General features: G+C 36.2%; 2 pseudogenes; one reads left to right on the forward strand and one right to left on the reverse strand.

Moving 5' to 3' along the window:
- Positions 1–763: 763 nt before the first annotated feature.
- Positions 764–1,582, reverse strand: LOC113615960 (40S ribosomal protein SA-like; annotated as a pseudogene).
- A 43-nt stretch (positions 1,583–1,625) lies between these two features.
- On the forward strand, positions 1,626–15,473 carry LOC113615962 (protein Mis18-beta pseudogene; annotated as a pseudogene).
- Positions 15,474–20,751: the final 5,278 nt, after the last annotated feature.

A 20,751-nucleotide genomic window follows, 5' to 3' on the forward strand; every position in this document is an offset into this window, starting at 1 on the left:
TTGACCTTAGCACTTCTTCATTTTTTTATATATGTGAAAAATAACATTAAATGAAATAAAAAAGTGAAGCAAAACCTAAAATAAAAACAAATTGAAACTCACTAATACTACTTTGTATCAAATTTGTGGTATAATGGCAAAGATACTTATCTCAATGAATTTTAAAATAGAACGTTGACTTTATATACCTAAGTGGGACCAAAAATAAAAATCACAAAATCTTAAGTCGCAGCTAGTGGTCCTATTATTAAGTTTGATTTGGGGATAATTCTAAAACCCTTATAAAAATACACACATACTCCACCACACAGAGTAGATTAAACCATATATGTAATTATATTACTAGGAACCAAGATTTTCAGTATAAAAGACAAGATCAACATACAAATCAGACATGTGAAACATAATCCTATAATCTCCATTTAAATTTGGGAAATCAGTATTATGAAATTAGAATTTACTGATTTACTTACTTTTTTAGAAACTTCTTTTTCCGTCAACTTTGTATTGCCGTTTTTTTGTGGTACGCGGGCCTCTCACTGTCGTGGCGTCTCCCGTTGCGGAGCACAGGCTCCAGACGCGCAGGCTCCGCGGCCACGGCTCACGGGCCCAGCTGCTCCGCGGCATGTGGGATCTTCCCGGACCGGGGCACGAATCCGTGTCCCCTGCATCGGCAGGCGGACTCTCAACCACTGCGCCACCAGGGAAGCCCCGTATTGCCGTTTTCTGTTCAAAAGCCTGTGGAAGAACAGCTTAACACCACTCAGTTATCATCCTCACCAGGGAAATGCTGAATAGGCACAGAGGGCACCTGCGTGCCTTCAGACTAGGCTGCGACCTTGGGTTTAGTAGCAGTAAACTCAGGAACTGAAATTCCTGAAATTCCTCCTCAGTCACAGCCTTTCCAGCAGCACCCTGCCCTTCCTTTTCAATCTCCTCAGGATCTCTGTGGAAGTAGAGATTACGCACGACCTCCCGTGAGTTCTCGCGAGAGGTGTGGCACGCATGCACAGAACCTCCGGGCCTAGCAGCCACCACAGCCGACCCACTGAGGGGGCCACCACAGCCGACCCACTGAGGGGGCTCACTTGTTGCTGCGTGGGGTGGCAATGTCCACATAGCACAGAGGAGAATCTGTGTTACGCAGAACGAGAGTAGACAAGTTAACTTAAGACGCCTCTGTGAGAGGCTGGCAGTCAGCCCTGGGATCAGTAACCAGCAAAAGTCGAGGCTCCCGGAACGCCGCCTGGATCTGATTGGTGAAGCTGCCAGGAGTGAATTGGCCATCGATAGAACTGGCCCTAGTGACAGACAGCTACAACTTTCAGTGTAGCCCGCTGGCCAATACTCCTGAAGGATATGACGCCAATATCAGCCGGATTTTCACTGGCAACAATGGCAGGAGCTGACAGCAGAATCTTCTCCCAGGTTCTCTTATGATGTAGATGCCCCCACTTTTCTTTTTGTAGATATACTGTTCCATTTGGAAGTCAAGGTTGGTGCCACCTAAGTAGGTTCCTGCAGCAAGGAATTTAAGTACAGCCTCCTCCTTCATTTGCAGTATGTCAAGGGCTTCGAACATTCTGAAAGTTTGCCTTTCTGACAGGAACTGAAGACTATACCGTATGGACTCCTCTCCAGGTAGTGTGGAAAGGTAAAATTTATTTTTCTCCTTGTAAAATAAATAAAATACAATGTGTTTTAGCTCTCTACTGAAATGCCCAAGAAGCTGTGATAACCCAGTAGAAATTGCAAACCTACCACCCAGATATAATCTCCAAATATTAGTTTCCACTTACAAGAATTACCAGGGCTCCTTAAAAATATATCTGTGACCAGCAGTATCCAAGGTGAGCCTGATCATCTTGTCATTTCTGAAATCCTGTGCCTAGACTCTATCACAGATTATAAAAGGACACAGGAGGCAACTTGAAGGGAGTCCCATTAGCCAAAGATGGGACCATTTGAGCTTCAAAAAGAAGAACGAATACTGAAATGTATCAAATCTATTAAAATTGATAATTACACTTAATATCCTAATTATACTTAATCACCTATTCTTCATCATTGAGATCTTACTTAGGCAACCAGCTCATTATTCAGGAAATTCATACAAAATAATCAATAGGAATTGCACAGCCCTACTTATAAAATATTCTTGCCACAATAATATAAGATAAAATAAACTAAATCAATTGCACATCTAGATCTAACTAACAGTTACATGAAATTTTGACAAATAGGAAAAAAAACATGAGAATTTCAAAAACACAATATAGACAGAATAGTATATGAACAATAGAATAAACCAAATATAGAAGTAAGGAGTTAATAAACATAAGATTGGAAATTTATGAGATTCAAAACAAATACAAAATAAAGAGAATCAACAAGACAGAAATTGATTATTTTAAAAAGGTAACGCACAGATACTGGCAAAATTAATCAGGAAGAACAGCAGTACATATAAACAATATGAGGGGGAAAGGACATAAGCAGAGGTAAAACTCAGATTACAAAGAGAGAACAATGAAAAATGTTATGACAATAAGATTGAATATTTAGACAAAATAGTTTCCTAGAAACTAAGTTATAAAAATTGGCTCAAAAACATTGTCTTATAACAAATAAATTGAATCAGTATTTTAAAATGTAAAACAATAACAAACACCAGGCCTAAGGTTTTCAGGAAAATTCTACCAATTGCAAAGAGAAGATAAATATAATCTTAAAAACACATTTCCAAAGAAGAGAGGGGGGAAAAAAAGAAATAGATTACTCCACAATTCGTTTAATGATGAAAATATAACCTCAATAGCAAAACCTGACCATGGCAGACAGAAAAAGAAATTGGAGACAAAAGCACTTATTAACATAAATGCAAAGATCCTAGACAAAATATTAGCAAATTTAACCCAGCAGTGTATAAAAAACGTACTACATCATGACCAGTTGGGCTATTTAGAACTTTCCAAGATTGAGTTGTGTTTTCCTAATGGTACTCTTACCTGCCATATTGAGAAAAGACTGACATGGAGAAGAGGCAGAAGGTGGGAGAACAGTTAGGAGCAGTGTTGCCAGATGAAATTTTTATCAGCTAAATCTGGCAACTCTAGCTAAGAGTTTATTGCAATAATTGAAATCAGATGTGTTGTTGGCTTGTACCAGGATGGTGGCAAGGCAGATGGTGAGCAGTGATCAGAATTCTGGAAACATGTTAATGTTAAATTCAATAGACTTTTTTGATGGTTTGGATATGGCTTATTTTCCATCTTTCTATCATCACTTGCCCCACACTGTTCTAGGACGTTATCCTCCCTTACTGCAGTTCTGAAACAGCCTCCTAATTGCTCTGTTGCCTCAAGGCCTGTCCTTCTACAGTTCCAATTTCCAGTCTAAGTAATATTTCGAAATATGCAAATCTGATTATTAACTACCTAAGTCCCTTCAATGACTTACTTTTCCTTTTGGATAATGTCTGACTCCTAGAAATCCGTGACGTTCACTCCACAAGGCTGTGACTTCCACTATGCAACCTCCACCTTCTGTCTGGCTAAGTCCTATCCATTCTCTAGTTCTTAACCTAAATGTGGCATTCTCAGGAAGACCATCACTAAGACAGGTTTTGTTCCATTGCCATAGGTTCCCATAAAATTCTAGTTTCTCCTACCCTATGGATGAATGTTATCATTCATCAAGCTACATTATAACCATTTATTTAACTGGATGTTTTCTCAACTGTTTTGTAACTTTGAGGAGGAGAGAATTTTAAGTATTTTATTTATTATCGTATCCCTAGACCTTGAAGAATGTTTGACACAGAGTACATAATCAATAAATATTTCAAATGAATGATTAATAAATTAGCTAATTATGTATTTGCATTTCATATTTGCACAAGGATTAGTAAGACCTCCAAAATAACAAATGGTGTGCTTCATAACAGCACACTAAGTGGTGTTCATTATTATATTTGCTAAAAATAACTCCACAGAATGAGTTTTTAACTTAAAGCATAAATTTATGTCATAAACATAATTATGACAGTGCATATTTTGACATTTTACTTTTAAAATAATTACTTCAATCTTGGATTAACTAGAACTTCGTTTGTAGAACGTGAAAGTTAAGTGAACTTTTCTTTCTACATATTTTATTTCACTACGTATCAATAAGATGACTGAAAACCATAGACACATTAGAGAACATTTCTTTCTCTTACTATAACCAATAGTGAAAGATAAGGAAGTGATACTAAACTGGAAGTCAGTGAGACACAAGAATTATTTTTTAAAGGGGGAAACATATTTAAAACTTTGGGGAAGGATTGATAGTCTAAGTGTGTATGTCCTTGGTAAAATAAACTTCACACCACAAAATAAAGAATTAATAACAAACTGGAAATGTGAACTCATGGCCCTTTTAAAAGTAATTTCTTTTCTAGTTTTAGCTAGAATTTGACCCAGCATTAATCTCATCCTATCTACCAGACTTACTCATGTGGAAAAATCTGACATGCAGCCCCCAACGCCCAGAATTTATTTTTTTAGTGCCTTTTCTTCTGCCTTCGTAAAATGAACTAGCACTTCCTGGGTAATAGCTGATCCTGTGACCTGGAACATATGGCTGCCCAAAAGTGAGGAGGATTTCAAAGATGGCTTGGATAGTACAAGGACAAATTAGCTCAGTTAAAAAAGGATTCTCATTGTCTAAATTTTGACAATGTATGTGTAACAGAGAAAATACTACTGTAATTCTTTGGAACAAGTTGAGTAAGTGAATGAAAGCATAAGTCTTTAGTTATAATCATAAAAGGAAAGTTTAGTATGAAGTTTAAAAACAAGAAAGTTATAAGTGAAAGGTGATATTGTAATTTTTATTTAATTTATTGGTTAATTTTAATGATAAGGGAGAGTAATGTATATAACATTCTTTTTTCTGTTAACTAATTATCTTTTTAGGAAGAGTAAAGTTGTACCTTTCTCAATATTTGTTATGTTTAGGAAAATTAAGACCCTACAGAAACAAGTTGATTATAATTGGTAGTCTCCCACCATATACAGGAAGAAAGAAATTTCAGCTGGTTTTTGCAAGATGAAGAATGAACCAAATACCATATTCTTCATTGACCAAGACATGAAATCTCTGAATGAGGACACTAAGTATAACTAGATGATGATAAGGCTTACTTACCTGCAGTAATGATAACAGACCAGATCAATATACAATATTTAATAGATAGCAAGGTATAGAGCATTGGAAAAGTGAGAGTGAAAGCAGATTATTCTGGGAAAGCTGACCCCATACAGGATACCAAAACTTAACAGCAAAGTCTTAAGTTTAGTATTACTTAAGCCTTATTATTAAAATAAAGGGATCAAGACCTACAATTTGAATTACATTAAGGGACATATCTATATCCCACACCCCATTCAAGAAATAATTAGTTGATATCCAGAACCTACAACTTTGACTGGTCTTCTTGACATTTGGATTGTTTCCAACCTAAATACCAAGATGACCATAGCTGTGAACTTCCCAAGTCTAGTTGGTGACACAGAATTACTCTGTTTTGTTAGAACAACTTCCTAAAATTAAAAATCTCCATCAAAAGTGTATAAAAATTTTAAATATTTGAATATAATTTGCCAAAATTTCACTCAGAAAGTCTGTACTAATATACACCATAAAAAAGTAGTGTATGAGAATGATTTTCCCATGTATATTTATAGCCAAGACAACTGCTTGTCTCCCCAATTTCTATTCCCTCCTTCTTTACTAACAGAAAGCACATTTCATTCTAGATTGCAATGTGCCCATCCCAAAACTAAATTTCCCAGTGCCCTTGTGCCCAAGAGTGAACAACAAGATGAAGCATAAATTAGGTAAGTCTTCTGGATATTCTCCATCCTTCCTGGAATAAAGACATGAGGTTAGGGCTACAGCAGGAATCTTGAAACCAGAGAACCTGATCATAAAAATCACTTGCTAAGGAACTACCAAACTAGCCCTGTATTGCATATACATGTAACTTATTTTAGGTGAGAAAGAAAGAAACCTTTATCGTATTAAAGCCATTTATTATTTGTATTCTCATAAGGAATCCTGTTTTAAAAATATGTTTACAAAAATATTTATTCTTAATTTAATTTTAACTTCTTTGGGGGCTTAGTACCAGTTCCTCTTTACCAGGCTTATATATTTGTGAGCTCTTTTCTCTGTCTTAACTGGTTCAAAAGTTTTTAATAAATCACACATGTAATGACTCACAGACTTGTATCTCTGAGAACTCTCCTCAGAGATCCAGACCTAACTGCTTTCTTGAAATTTCAGATTTTATTTATATTTCAAAGGATACTCACATTTAAAAATTCCCCGTACTGTACATATAACCTCCCCAACGCTGACCCACCTCTTTTAACATATTTTATCTTAATGAAAAGCATTAATGTCCACTAAATTGCACACATAAAAGACCTAGTTTTCAGGCTGTTACATATTCAAGATGTCCACTTTTCCCATCTCCATTACCACCATTCTTATTCACTATCTCTGGAGGTCCACAAATAAAATAGTGCTATAGATAGTTTCCCTCTAACCGAATTGTCCAAATCATCCCCTTTTAATCTATTCAATCCTTTGACTAGTATGAACTTCCAAAAATGTGTCTGAAAATATCCCTCCTATACACACAAAACACTCTCTCTCTCTCTCTCTCTCTCTCTTTCTCTCTTTCTCTCTTTCTCTCTCTCTTTCTCTCTCTCTCTCTCTCTCTCTGTCTCTCTCACCTTAAATCAATCAATAGAGGCAGAGTCAAGATGGTGGTGTGGGAAGATGCAGAGTTAGCATCTCCCCACAACTAGGGTGCCTGCTGGCCTCTGGTGGGGAACTCTGATGCCCAAGGAGACGGGAGGAACCCCAGAGTGAACCAGTAGGATGTAGGGGGACTGAGTGGGGAGTGGGCACTAATCCCATTCATAAGGGTTCTACCTTCATGACCTAATTACATCCCAAAGGCCCCGTCACCAAATACCATCACATTGGTGATGGGGATTTCAACTTTTGAATTTTGGAGGGACACAAACTTTTAGTCCATAGCATTCCCTGTTTTGGTCATAAATAATTTCCAAATACTGATCAGAAAAAAATGTTGGCCTCATTATAGTTTAGACTGATTATTTTCACAGATCCAATAAGTGGTGTTAAATAACTATATAAGCTTCTTAGATCATATAGTATTTAACAGATACTGAGGCAAAACTATTAGCTTTTTTTAAAATTGAAGTATATTTGCTGTACAATATTATGTAAGTTACAGGTGTACAATAGAGTGATTCAGTTTTTAAAGGTTATACTCCATTTATAGTTACTATAAGATGTTGGCTATATTCTCCATGATATACAATACAATATATCCTTATAGCTTATTTTATACCTTGTAGTTTGTACCTCTTAATCCCCTACCTCTATATTGCCCCTCCCCCACCCCCTCCCCACTGGTAACCACTAGTTTATTCTCTATATCTGTGAGTCTGCTTAAAACTATTAGCTTTTGTTTGTAAATTTTATTAAAGAATCCAAGATTGGACCATTTAAAAGAATCTATAAAGTCTAGGCTAGGAAGTTAAGGCTAAGAAAATCTCTCCCCTAGATTTTACTGTAGTACCCATAGAATTAGTAAATTCTTCTCTTTTCAAGGTCCCCCAAATATGCTAAGGTTCCTGGCCTGCCAGAAAGTGACTTTGTCACTTGTGAGGCTGGAGCCCTATAAGCCAAGTACCAGACCAGTTTCCTGTGATGGTTTTGTAGGCACTGGTATCTTTGTTCTTTAACAGTGGGCTTGCTGTATCCAACTAAAAGTGATTCATTCTCAAATATAACACTGTAGTATGTTTTTGGTTGAACAATCAACTTTTTTCTAACTTGAGTTAAAATGGAGGCTGATTCTTATTGAAATAATGAAAATAACTATTGACCTGAAATCAATAGATAGCCAAATACTTCTCCAGTAAAGATGGGTTTATTCAAGACCAGCAGGGAATTGCATTTTGGGATCTACAACCAAGTCCCCCTGCATGGCAAGTGGAGGAGAATGCTTTTATAGAGTGGAAAAGGAAGTTGGGAGGACTATAATAAACAAAGAGTCCAAGGCTTTTCAGTGGCTGAGTACTTGCCAGGGAAGAACAGGACTTTCTTCCTCCTGTTGGGCTCTGCTATCCTTGCAGGGTGTGAGAATTCCTCCTTCTGGTCTCCCAACTCTATTAATTGAGGTTTCTGTTTTTAAATTTTTTACATTTCCCCATTTTGATCAAGATCTTTCTCTGAAAGCATTCCTGATCAAGAGTCAGGTTTTCTAGTTTCAGTGGCTTTTTGCCCCGTAATTCCAGGAAAAATCTTTCCTGGCTGTAGTGTCTCACACTGGAGGGAAAGTGTACAGATTGGAAACCTATTAAGGTCACGTTTGAGTAATGAGGAGTGGGAGGGAGAACTCTCAGGCACTTTTTATGTAAAGTCCATATGTTACCAAGATCATAAACACTGGAGATCATCTGAGTGTTATGTCATCATCAAAGGTTTGGTAACAAACTTCTGACAGGCCTGGCCTGGATATCTTGAGAAAGCTGTTTCATCAGATGTCATCTGCTCCAATTCTGGGAAATCTTTACTTTCAGGTCACCAGATGATATGCAGGTCCAGTCAGGGTCCGGATTTTTTTTTTAAGTGTGCCACACGAATCCAAGAGTCTGTTCCTTGCAGTTTTGCGGCACAAGGGTTGGTCAGCAGTACCTGATAGGGGCCTATCCATTGAGGTTAAAGGGAGTTCTTTTGGAAGAATCTTTTCCAATAGACAAAACCTCCAGGTTTCACAGTATGGTGCTTAAGGTGTTCATCTCCTGAGGGTGCACTGTGAAAAGATTACTCTACCAAAACATGGTTATTTTTAGTAGAGGCAATTAAATCATTGAAATATTGTAGTATCTCTCCTCTTATCAGCTGTGGGTCAAAAGCAGGAGCCAAGTGGGACTTCCCTGGCAGTCCAGTGGTTAAGAATCTGCGCTTCCATGCAGGGGGCATGGGTTTGATCCCTGGTTGGGGAACTAAGATCCCGCATGCCTGCCCAGTGCAGCAAAAAAAAAAAAAAAAAAAAAAAGCAGGAGCCAAGTGCATTGGGTATCCTGTGACTCTCTCAAAGAGTTTATGAGTTCCAAAAGGGGTGAATCTGAGATTTAGAAAGACTAATGGCAATGCTTTTGGCCAAGGTATTTGGAGGGCCTCTACAAATTTTGCCAAGTGAGTCTTAATAATGCTATTAGTGTATTCTATTACACCAGAGGATTGCGGGTGGTAAGCACAGTGAAAGTTTTGTAAAACTGGCCAAACAGCACAGACTTGTTGAAGCATCTGGCCAGTAAAATGGGTTCCCTGATTACTTTGAATTTCAAAAAGAATTCTTCCAGGTAGGGTTAATCCTTCCCCAAAGGACTTTAGCCATAGAAAAGGCAGTAGCCTATCTGCAAGGGAAGGCTTCGGTCCAGTCCTGAACATAGGGGTCATTTTTAATTTTATTTCCACTGGAAGTATGGAAGCCATGTTATTTCCACAATATTCCAAAATCATGAACTACTCTGAAAGCATATCTACTATGAGTATAACTATTGTCAGTTTCGTCCTTAGCTAAAGTACAAGACCCTGTAAGAGCATATAATTCAGCCTGTTGGGCCAAAGTGGCCATAGGTAAAGATGCTGCCTCAACAACCTCAAAAGGAGTTGCAGTAGCCTACACAGCACAATATTTGCCATTGTTACCTTTTAAATAAGACCATCAGTGAACCATGAGAAGTAAATGTTACCCAGTGGAATTTTCTGTAGGTCATTACAAGGAATCAGGAGGTGGTCTGTCAGCATTAAGCAGTCGTGAGGGATTTCATTGGTCTTGTAAGGTTATTGCAATGTACAAGAGTTACGGAGGGGCAGTTAACAAAAGGACTTCATAGGAGGTGAAGTGGCTGCCCGAGAAATGTTGAATGTGATGAGAATTCAGGAGAATTTCTACAGCATGAGATACAAAAATGGTTAAAGGAGATCCCAGAACAATTTTCTCAGTTGCCTTAATAAAAAGGAAAGTGGCAGTAATGGCTCTAAGGCAAGGGGCATATCCACAGGGTCCAGTGGCTGGCTATAATACCCTATGGGTCCCTGTGCTTTTTGGTGAGAACCCCAAGGAAAAGGGACTCTGATAATTGAGATGCCCAAGGGCAGGTTCATCAAACTCTCCTTTAATGCCTTAAAGACTATGTCATCTGGTTTGTCCCATAAAATTGGGTTTGAGTTGTTACTGTTGAGTAAAGCATGTAGGCGTTTGGCCATAAGAGAGAAATTTGGAATCCAGTTTTGGCAATAACCAACTAGTCTGAATAAACCTTGCAGTTGGCACTTAGTTTCAGGTTTTGGGAAACTTAGGACATCATGAAGTCTATTTGGATCTTGGTGTAGCCCTTGTTTTGATATTAGATGCCCTAAATATCAAAGCAGAGTTTGGGCAAACTGCATTTTTTCTTTGATGACCTTATGTCCCTTTAAGGCTAAAAGCCTTAGCAAGTTGATGCTGTCTTCCTGTGAAGAGGCTTAAGAAGGAGAGCAAGGAAGCAAATCATCCATATATTGCAACAAAGTAGAGCCTCTAGGGAAGTTTATGTCATCCAGATCAGCCTTCAGGATTTGATGGAAATAAGGACTCTCAGTAAAACCCTGAGGCATTACTCTCCAGGTGAATTGTTTTTCTTCTTTTGAAGGCAAAAGGGTATTGGCTAGCTTCATCTACTGGGATACTAAAGAATGCATTGCTTAAGTCCATTACAGTAAAGAATTTACTTCTGGTGGGAATGGATGATAGTAACAACAGAGTTAGTAACAACAGGGTTAGAAACAAAATGTGGAGTGATAACAGTGTTTATTGCTTGGGGTTCCAGGACAAACCACACCCAATTATGGACATTGATACTCTAAATTGCCTTTGGTCAGGCGAGTCCATTTAGTTAGAAATGCACATGAGGAAGGGCCATGGTTTTTAAACATGAAATCAGCTAGAGTTGGGGGGAGGGTTTCAAGATATTTAGATAATTAGGAGTGCCTTCTCAGAGGTTTTTCCTCTAGAGTAAAGATCAATCTTCAAACAGCTCAAACGGCTCAATTCACACAACTTTCAAGCCAATCCCAGCCAGTTTTAAGGAGACAGCCCTGTCCTGGAGGACCTGGCCTTTTTTAGCCAGTCCCCAGAGGACAGCCCTTCCAAAGGAATAGGCCAAAGTCTGAAAAACTGGCATAGTTTTATTCAAAGCAGCCCCTTCCCAAAGGAACTAGACCAAAGGCATTTTCAGCCAGCTTTGATTGAAACAGTCTGATCTCAAGATAAGAGCGAAGTATCAAACTTAAGTACTCGCATACAGAACAAGGCCTTAACCAGAAACCTTTAAATAGATCCCAAATAAAGCCTGGAGAGCATCAAACGCAAAGAGAACATGAGCTCTGATCCAGGAGAAAGACATACCTTCAAACTCCAGGGTCAGCGAGAAAAGCAATGAGTGACAATGGGCTCAGTTGTGGGTACTGCACCTTGTGCTCACCAGGCCTGGAACCACTGGGAGTCTTCAATGGTCCCCACATGGGCCACCAAAACGTTGACCTGAAATCAATAGATTGCCACATATTTCTCCAGCAAATATAGAACTATTCAGGATCAGCAGAGAATTGCAATTCAGAGTCTACAACCATGGTGAGCCCCAGACAAGTTCCCCTGCAGGGTGAAGGAATAAAAACACTTTTACAGAGACGAAAAGGAAGTTGGGAGGGCTATAGTAAACAAAGAGTTCAGGGCTTTTCATTGGCTGAGTCCTTGCCAGGAAAGAAGAGGACTCTCTTCTTCCTGTTGGGCTGGGCTATCCTTGCTGGGCATGAGAGCTCCCCGTTCTGGTCTCCCAGTTCTATTTAATTAAGGTTTCTCTTTGTTAATTTTTTTTGTATAACTATTACCAGAAAAAAAAAATAAGAAAACTCATTAAGAATATTTGTTTGCGAACTATAAGACTTCATTGGAAATTAGATTCCATTTTTAAATGCTTCATTTCCATTTATAAAAGCATAATCTAAATTGAGGGTAAGAGATCTGGAAGGAAGAAAAAGTGAGTTATTATATATTCATCAGTCAATAGAGCATTAAAACGACATAAAAAATATTCCAAACAAATAACTGCTATTAAAATTTTCCCATCAGTTTATTTAGTCCAATGTAATTAACTCTTGTTCCCCTGGATCTCAAATCAGCAGTCTGCTTTCCTGAAGTCATCTTGTTATGAAATAAAATAGCCCTGGAAAGCTTGACTCAGTCCTCTGGTATAGTTGGAAAGGTTTCTAAGTGATACCAGATTAACAATCTTCAGCCAAAAGTCTATTCTTTGATGTCTTCTTTGATGTACTAGTTAAGATATCTGGTAGAGTTCTTTTCTTGAGACACAGAGACTGACCTTCTTTGTTGAAAACATGAGTTCTAACTCATGTTTTAAGTAAGAATCAGAGAAAAGCAAAGTTCACCTGTATATGAGAGTAAATGGCTGTTGTTAATTTATTACAGTAATCAATAATATCAAAATGGAAAAGAGCCATTGGAGTGTACAACACAGAACTATTTCATAAGATTTTCATCCCTTTTCCCTTGAGGGTACGAACCAGATATTATGAATAATGAGCACATTGACAAATACCCTTAAATTTTAATATTAAAAGCATTTTACATGTATAAAATTAACCTAGGTAAGGATGAGCTCCTCTAATCTTTTTAATTATTATTCTCATTCATCTCTTATAATAGTATGGAGCTAATTAATAAATATGGAGCAGACCAAATGAACCTACCTAAGTATTTATAGTATCTTTTTTTCTTAATAAGGAGAAAGAAAAAATCTTTGTGATTTTCTAGGGCACACTGGGAAATCTCAAAGATATTTTCAGGTATAAAGATATCTTAATTTTTTTGAATTAAGGGTCTGATCTTGAGAAGACAAAATCAAAATAGTTATCAAAGGAGATTTCAGTACTTGATTAAGATGAAATGACAGGCACCTGAGAAACAATATTTGCTTATCTATTTAATCAAAGTGACAATATTTTTAAATAAATATAGAAAAAGGTTACATGGTTCTAAGAAATTTTAGCTCTTTCAAAAATTTTCTGTTATTTTTTTTTAAATCTATCACAGAAGTTAGCAAACCATGATCCATAGATCTAGTCGTGAGTTCATGGGTAGAGTTTATAAGCTAAGAATAGTTTTTACATTTTTTAATGTTGAAAAAAATTAAAATAGTAATAACATTTTGTGACATGTGAAAGTTATATGAAATTTCAATGCTCATAAATAAAGCTTTATTGAACATGTCCATACTTAATAATTTATAAATATATTTATGGCTACTTTCCCACTACAGTGACAAAGTAGTTGTGACAGATCTTACAGTCCTTATAATCTGAGAAGATTAAAATCTTTATCATCTGGCCCTTTACAGAAAAGAAATTGCTTACTCCTGTTATAAAGCTCAATAAATTCAACACAGAGCAGTGAAATTTTTCTGGTTGAAATACTGAATCTCTGCTTTCTGAGCAGATTACACAAAGAGTAACCTTTTTAATACTCCTTGTTAAGACTAAAAACTTCAAGATCAATTTTCATCTTAACAAAGAGAAAACCAAATAAGATTCATGAGCTCCTTTCTTTATAAATCATCTTGCGAGTAAGCCCATCAACATTGAGCAAAATTTGTCAAAATGTTAATACATTTCAGTGTTTCTTTTCAGCTCCATTATTTGCAGTTATTATAAGCCAAGACTAAATTTTTTTCCTGCAAAAATTCTGCAACTTTCTATGTCTATTCAGGTTATGTCTTTTATTAACCTCTTTCACATTTTGAAGCAAATACCTTATTTTACAAACTACTCTCATTTTTTTAATAAAACACATCTCATTACCTTGTATACACAGTTGTGCTTTTCTGCTATTGTTAATTTAGTAGAGTCTAAGTTACCCACAGAAACTGTATCCTTTAACCAACTGAACTAACTTCTTTTTCACAAAGAAAACATCTGTCATGCAAAACAAGTAGCAGATGAGCAAAGCTCATGCGTCTACATAAGAATCTTTGAAATCACGTTCAGACCTCTATACTACTTTGTACATAATTACAGTTCACATAAAAGCTTTGTCAGAATTATGAACACATAGTTTTAAATTTTTCACAATCCTAATCAGTATATAGAACTAAATTTGCTTATCTGATCAATAGGCCAATATAAAAAGTTTATGAAGCTCAGAATTACTAGTCTCTTCCTGAAAAAACAAACCTAAATATAATAAAAAATAAAATTCATTGATTATATTAAACACTTATAAAAATTAGAGAAAAGGCATATAGCTGTTCTGAAACCAGTCTAATTTGTAAAAAGATTCACTTTGAATATATGAACTTGGGTTTCTATATAAAGATGCTCAAAATTTCTGTAAGAAAAGTTTTTTTCTCTTCAAAGGCTAGCACATCTAAAGTTTCAGTTTCTTTTTTTTCTGTAAATCTTTGGAACTGCTAGATATAGAGAAGCATTTATAAATCTCTATAAATCCATTAACATAAAGCTCCATTAATTTTGAAGACTGTATAATCTAATTCATTCACCTGCCAGAGGTAGGAAAATATTTCAAATCACAAAAAGCTTTTCTCAATTATACACTCCAGTACTGAGAGAGCTTACAGCTTCATTTCTTTACCTCAACTATAAGTCAAAAATAAACATAGAAACATAAAAAATTACCTCTTCAGATATCAAAAGACTTTTCGGTGCTATGCTAAGTTGCTACAGGGTGACTTTTGTGATAGCAGGGCTAAGAAAGCAATTCTTGACCCTTCTTTTATAAATTTCTTGGAGTAGGACAAGGAGGTAGTGAAGAGGTCCCCATTCCTAGATCCTGCAGGACTAGGGCTGAAGAGCCAAGACGCTGGCTGCAGCTCAAGAAGTATCAGAGAACATCTTTGAGAAACACCCTTACATTGGGCATTGAAGGTTGACTCAGAGGCAGCAGCTATAATCTTTTATTCTGTAATTCCTGAGGGGTTCCCATTGATTTCCATTTTTTATTCCACTGATGCTTCCTTGGCTGCTCTGAGAGGTTACGTCTGCATTACTTCTGGTATACCAGTTCTTAAAAACAAAAGCCATAGTAAGTATAGCTGAGATGGAGAAGCACAATGGACCTCTCTACCAGAAAAGATTGCAGGCCTAAAATAGAAGATAGGGCTCACACATACTTGCTTAAACTCACTAATAAGGATTCTGAAAAGGAAATGACTCTTGATCAGTCCAGGACTAATCCAGAATCCAGAATGAAGACTTTAATATCAAATTCTGCCTTTATTGTGATACTCAAAGACAGGTGATGCTAGATTATTTCTCAAGAATGATTAGCTTCAAGAATATGGGAAAAGGCAGTTTATTAAACTTATCTCTAGACTGATTTTCCAAGTCATTTGTGAAGCTGTTACTAAAAAATGAGAAACTAAGGAATATTTTGTTTAGATTTCATAGCTAGTTTGTCTTAGGAAATTAGTTTAGCTTCTCCAATTTCATGATGTTTACTGTTAAAAAATATTTGATTACAAATTTAAGGATTACGAGACAATATTTTATGTGTACTCTGAACCAAAGATTCATGGTTGGTCTGAAAATAGAATAGAGCTTAAGGTTGACTACCATTAACTCTACACAGAGCAATTGTTATATAAATGAACAATTTTTTTTCTTATGCAAAATATAGGTACATACATATTCTATAGGTAATAGTCAATAAATTGACTGGATGGTATACAATTTATCTCTCTCTTTTCCATAGTAAATAACTAAATCTAACAGGATAATAATGAAGTAAATGATAAAGCATATCAAACATACTCACTGAAATGTTCTCTCATATTTTGCTTTACATATTACTTTTGTTGATTTCCTCTAGTTTAGCCTATGGAAATTTATTACCACACTTTTACTATCATATTTGGCAACACATGGGAAATATCATATATTACATTATTTTAACATCATCTAAAAAAAGAAGTATGAGCCACATTGAATGTTTTGGCTAAGAAAATACAGTGTTGAATAAGTGAATATTTTTTGCTCATCATTAGGATATGGTTGCAAAAATTGGTTTGATTTCCAGTATTACCAAACTATTTCTTTTTTTTTAACATCTTTATTGGAGTATAATTGCTTTACAATGGTGTGTTAGTTTCTGCTTTATAACGAAGTGAATCAGTTATACATATACATATGTTCCCATATGTCTTCCCTCTTGCGTCTCCCTCCCTCCCACCCTCCCTATCCCACCCCTCTAGGTGGTCACAAAGCACTGAGCTTATCTCCCTGTGCTATGCGGCTGCTTCCCACTAGCTATCTATTTCACGTTTGGTAGTGTATATATGTCCATGCCACTCTCTCACTTTGTCACAGCTTACACTTCCCCCTCCCCATATCCTCAAGTCCATTCTCTAGTAGGTCGGTGTCTTTATTCCCGTCTTACCCCTAGATTCTTCATGACATTTTTTTTTCCTTAGATTCCATATATATGTGTTAGCATACGGTATTTGTTTTTCTCTTTCTGACTTACTTCACTCTGTATGACAGACTCTAGGTCCTTCCACCTCACTACAAATAACTCAATTTCGTTTCTTTTTATGGCTGAGTAATATTCCATTGTATATATGTGACACATCTTCTTTATCCATTCATCTGTTGATGGACACTTAGGTTGCTTCCATGTCCTGGCTATTGTAAATAGAGCTGCAATGAATGAACATTTTGGTACATGACTCTTTTTGAATTATGGGTTTCTCAGGGTATATGCCCAGTAGTGAGATTGCTGAGTCATATGGTAGTTCTATTTGTAGTTTTTTAAGGAACATCCATACTGTTCTCAATAGTGGCTGTACCAATTCACATACCCACCAGCAGTGCAAGAGGGTTCCCTTTTCTCCACACCCTCTCCAGCATTTATTGTTTCTAGAGTTTTTGATGATGGCCATTCTGACCAGTGTGAGATGATATCTCATTGTAGTTTTGATTTGCATTTCTCTAATGATTAATGATATTGAGCATTCTTTCATGTGTTTGTTGGCAATCTGTCTATCTTCTTTGGAGAAATGTCTATTTAGGTCTTCTGCCCATTTTTGGATTGGGTTGTTTGTTTTTTGTTATTGAGCTGCATGAGCTGCTTGTAAATTTTGGAGATTGATCCTTTGTCCGTTGCTTCATTTGCAAATATTTTCTCCCATTCTGAGGGTTGTCTTTTGGTCTTGTTTATGGTTTCCTTTGCTGTGCAAAAGCTTTGAAGTTTCATTAGGTCCCATTTGTTTATTTTTGTTTTTATTTCCATTTCTCTAGGAGGTGGGTCAAAAAGGATCTTGCTGTGATTTATGTCATAGAGTGTTCTGCCTATGTTTTCCTCTAAGAGTTTGATAGTTTCTGGCCTTACATTTAGGTCTTTAATCCATTTGGAGCTTATTTTTGTATATGGTGTTAGGGAGTGTTCTAATCTCATACTTTTACATGTACCTGTCCAGTTTTCCCAGCACCACTTATTGAAGAGGCTGTCCTTTCTCCACTGTACATTCCTGCCTCCTTTATCAAAGATAAGGTGACCATATGTGCGTGGTTTATCTCTGGGCTTTCTATCCTGTTCCATTGATCTATCTTTCTGTTTTTGTGCCAGTACCATACTGTCTTGATTACTGCAGCTTTGTAGTATAGTCTGAAGTCAGGGAGGCTGATTCCTCCAGCTCCATTTTTCGTTCTCAAGATTGCTTTGGCTATTCGGGGTCTTTTGTGTTTCCATACAAATTGTGAAATTTTTTGTTCTAGTTCTGTGAAAAATGCCAGTGGTAGTTTGATAGGGATTGCATTGAATCTGTAGATTGCTTTGGGTAGTAGGGTCATTTTCACAATGTTGATTCTTCCAATCCAAAACATGGTATATCTCTCCATCTATTTGTCTCATCTTTAATTTCTTTCATCAGTGTCTTATAATTTTCTGCATACAGGTCTTTTGTCTCCTTAGGTAGGTTTATTCCTAGATATTTTATTCTTTTTGTTGCAATGGTAAATGGGAGTGTTTTCTTGATTTCACTTTCAGATTTTTCATCATTAGTGTATAGGAATGCCAGAGATTTCTGTGCATTAATTTTGTATCCTGCTACTTTACCAAATTCATTGATTAGCTCTCGTAGTTTTCTGGTAACATCTTTAGGATTCTCTATGTATAATATCATGTCATCTGCAAACAGTGACAGCTTTACTTCTTCTTTTCCGATTTGGATTCCTTTTATTTCCTTTTCTTCTCTGACAAACAATTTCTTTATGCAAGGTCTGAATGAGCTGAACAGTAATAAGAAGAAAAATAATAATAAATCCTTTGTTTTTTCTAAAAAAAAATTAAGATGATAATTATGTTCCTACCTCTGGGATAAATAAGCTAATGAAAATTAGGAATTAAAATTTAATGAAATAACCTAATGAAGAACAACTTCTATAGCTATGTAAGGTGCCTAAGAATAAATCCAACAAAAGGTGTGTGAAACATGTATGAGGAATGTTATGAACATTTACTGAAAGACCTAAACAAATGAAGTTAATGGATAATAGAATTCAATGTCAGATACTCAGTTTTCCAAAATGCAATTCAAATGAATATCCCAAAAGTGTCTTTCATGGATCCCAAGATCTTGAGCCTGGGGTAATTGAAAATAAAATGTATAGGAAATGGCAAAGGGAATAGCCAAGCCACTCCTAAAAAAGAAATAAAAAAGTTGGATGAGGGCACATATTCTGCCAGAAAACAGGCAATACCAATCAATAGTAGTTTAAAAGTGCTATACTGACATATATGATAATGTCCTATTTTATAAATTTGGGGAGGGTGGTGTCACAGGTGTTTATTATTATGGTTTATAATAACATATATGTTACATATATTCTCTTCTATGGTGTATTATTTATCTATTGCTGCATGTTATCCTATACGTTAGTTGGGCAGAAATTTAGGAGCAGCTTAGCAGTATGGATCTGGCTTACGGTGTCTCATGAGGTTCAGTCAGATGTCAGCCAAGGCTGCCCTCATCTTAAGAATTTACTGAATGGGGAATTCCCTGGCAGTCCAGTGGTTAGAACTCGGCACTTTCACTGCCATGGCCTGGGTTCAATCCCTGGCTGGGGAACTAAGATCCTGCAAGCAAGCTGCACAGCCAAAAAATAATAATAATAATTACTGAATGGAGCTAGAGAATCTGTTTCCATGATGCCTCACTCACATGGCTAGTGCTGGCTATTGCCAAGAGAGCTCAGTTCTTCTATACTGTACCTGTACCTGGGCTGCTTGAGTTTTTTCACCATGTGTTAGCTGGCTTCTCCCAGAAGTGATCCAAGAGAAAGCAAGGTAGAAACTGCAATGCATTTTATGACCTAGCTTTGGAAGTCACACACCAACAGAGGAAATATCTTAGGAAACTATTAAATACATTAAATATATGAGGAAACTATTCAAGGGCATAAATATCCAAAATGTGGATCACTGGGGTCCATCTTGGATGTTGGTTTTCACAGTATGTTTCATATATTACATTTTAAAAATTAATAGAAAAACAAATTAATAGAGAAAAATATCTTTCCTGAGCAATATAAGGAAGACCAACTTATGTTTCATATGTGTCACGTCCCCAATTATGCTCTGAACACTCTGAAAGAATGCAACTTATATAATTATTTGTAGAGCCATAGCCTCACACACAAGAAAAAATTCCACAGGGCCTATGTGCAATATTTATTTACTGACTAACTTTTATAAAGTAAATTTACCTAAAATTGTTGGGTACTTTGATCAAATAGGAAAATCCTGTTATCTTTACACAGCCATAAATTGGCATAATATGACAAACTATTTTTATTTCCAGTATTTTGTTTAGGGTTTGAACTGATTTTTTTCTGCATAATATCAATCATTTTTGAGGAATATTTTAGTCATTCCATCTGTAATCTACATCTATACATTATAATACATATGAGAAAATGATAGTATGACATTATTAAGTAAATTATCTTTATATCTGGACTCTAATAGATTCAACTTTTAAAGGAATGTTGCAATTAAAAACATACTTATTGTCTATCAAGAGGGTAAGCATAATTTAACAACTTGTTATATTTATTTCAATAACAATAAAGTTAATATTATTTCTCCTTCAAAATATGGATGCAAATATTAAGAGTTAGCACAGTTAACAGAATTTTGCATATCCCCATATATCCTGTTGATCAGCTAAGCTTTACTAAAACTATGTAGTTCAGTATTGCATTTGGTGCCAAAGAGTTTTTGTTTTCTCCTGCATTTTAATGCAAGACCTTTTCTATGCTGTTACAGGAAGGTGTTCATCTGCAACACTTCATGAATTCCTTTTGCTAGCCATTTTAATCCAACATATTAGTTTATTGAATTAATATTTGATACTTGATATGATTTCAGTCTTCTGAAATTTATTAAGATTTGTTTTGTGACCTATCATATGATCTATCCTGGAGAATGTTCCATGTGTGCTTGAGAAGAACGTGTATTCCCCTGCATTGGATAGACTGTTTTATGTGTGTGTGTGTGTGTGTGTGTGTGTGTGTGTGTGT

This window comes from Aethalodelphis obliquidens, unplaced genomic scaffold (genome assembly GCF_003676395.1).
Source record: "Aethalodelphis obliquidens isolate GAN/ISIS:26980383/991018 unplaced genomic scaffold, ASM367639v1 scaffold127, whole genome shotgun sequence".
Taxonomy (NCBI): domain Eukaryota; kingdom Metazoa; phylum Chordata; class Mammalia; order Artiodactyla; family Delphinidae; genus Aethalodelphis; species Aethalodelphis obliquidens.